The sequence below is a fragment of the Gracilinanus agilis genome, chromosome 4 (assembly GCF_016433145.1).
Source record: "Gracilinanus agilis isolate LMUSP501 chromosome 4, AgileGrace, whole genome shotgun sequence".
In the NCBI taxonomy this organism is placed as follows: domain Eukaryota; kingdom Metazoa; phylum Chordata; class Mammalia; order Didelphimorphia; family Didelphidae; genus Gracilinanus; species Gracilinanus agilis.
The window spans coordinates 277,481,771-277,483,451 of record NC_058133.1 but is presented as its reverse complement, the minus strand read 5'-3'; the positions used below and the strand labels follow the sequence as shown (position 1 = coordinate 277,483,451).

The following is a 1,681-nucleotide window of genomic DNA, read 5'->3' as shown; positions in this document are numbered from 1 at the left end:
CTGCTCAGGACCAGAGAGGTAGGTGGTGTGGTATAATGAAAAGAGCATTGGCCTGGCAACCACAAGACCTGGGCTCTAATGCTGGTTCTGCCATTAATTAGCTGTGTGACCTTGGCCAACTCACTTTGCTTTATTTGTCTTCTCTGTGAAAATGAGAGTGTTGGGTTGGAGGATCTTAAAAATCTCTTTTAGCACTGAAAGACTTCCTGTGTTTCTATTCTATGATCTAGGAGAGTATATGATAAGAGGGATGCTAATCTACCACTTTACCCTTTACCTTCCATCAGGGGAAGGCACACTAAACTACAGGTCCCAGCATGCACTATGTTGGGCATGCCAGGGCCTGGACTCTCATGCCACCCTAATGCCCTGGAGGGCAGCCATGCCAACCTTTTCTTTCAACTCAGAGTAGGGAGGAGAGGAAAGGCAGTGTTCCTCAGCAGTCTAGTAGACCCTCCCTACTCCAGTACCTCAGTGTTCATGTAACCCTCTGAGTGGGCATCAATGCCCTTTCTTTAGTAGGCAGAAACAAGGATATCATCCTCCCTTCTATCCTCAGTGACACACTCACACTCTTTCTCTGAGCTACTGGAAGAACCAAGATTGTGTCTGGACATCCCCGTGGATGCCAGGCTTGTACCCACAACGACCCAGGTAGGTGCCAGCACCAAGGACAGTCAATGTTCACTGCGGGGGGGGGGGGGGGAGGCGGCCCATTCCCTCCCCCCCCACCCCTATGGCCTCGGGCAGGACAAGCAGTGGCCTATTCCTACTAAGTTCCCACCCTTGGGTGGAAAAGGAGGGCCCTGTAGAAGCCCCTCGACTTCTTCCCCCCTTGTTCCAGGCCTGGCTTTTAACTAGCCCCCATCCAGTCCGGAACCTCTTCCCGACCGCCTTCTCAAACAAGCCTCGGCCCAGGGCTGTGAAGACTGCATTGTGCTGGGGTGGAAGGACACTCACAGCGAGCGCGCATAGACGCGTACATAAGACACACGCACGCACACACACCCTTCTCCCAGGCTCCCTCCAACTCCCCCATCCCCCGCCCCACTCCCCGGCTCAGTCCCCTAAGTCTGGGCCAGGGGGACACAGAGCAGTATTACCGCAGCCTGGGGCCCAGCGCAGATTCTACTCCGGTGTTTGTTAGTGTGTGTGTGTGTATGTGTGCGCGCGCGCGTGTTTGTATGTGTGTGTGTGGGGGCGCGGCGGTAAAATCCACGAAATCTATCAGATCATGCGACATTGTATCCTCCTACCCTCACCCCGCAAAAACAACAATAACAAAAAATACAATCCCAAACCACCACTAAACTAAAGCTTCAGTTGAAGATGGGGGGACAACATCTGGATCCCCGTAGAAAGGGCGGGTTGGGGGGGAAGGGGGATGGAACCCTGGAGGGCGCATCGTGGGAGACCGGGTACACACCTGGACCAGGCAGGTGGGCGAAGAAGTGTGTGTGTGTGTGTGTGTGTGTGTGTGTGTGTGTGAAACCACCGGGTGGGGTGGAGGGTCCCTCGAACAGCTGGATGCCCCGAGGATTGGGGCTGGATCCAGTGCGGGGCACATTTGGGTACTGGGGAAGGGGCCGGGAGGGCTTTTTTTGGGGGGGGGTTCGCATAATTAGCTTCCTCAGTTTTAGAACAGGGGATTCGGGAATAAGGGGGTGGGGGCGCCGGGAAG

The 1,681-nt window shown here is 55.0% G+C and overlaps 1 protein-coding gene across 2 annotated transcripts in view; it reads left to right on the top strand.

Annotated features, from left to right (window-relative positions):
* Window positions 1–442: 442 nt before the first annotated feature.
* MRPL14 (mitochondrial ribosomal protein L14) overlaps window positions 443–1,681 on the top strand; it is a 45,592-nt gene continuing 44,353 nt past the window's right edge. Inside the window, exon 1 of one of the 2 annotated variants that reach the window (XM_044672859.1) lies at window positions 443–654. The gene's annotated coding sequence lies outside the window, so the exon portion shown is untranslated. The remainder of the gene's footprint in view (window positions 655–1,681) is intronic. The other variant, XM_044672868.1, reaches the window with a different exon arrangement.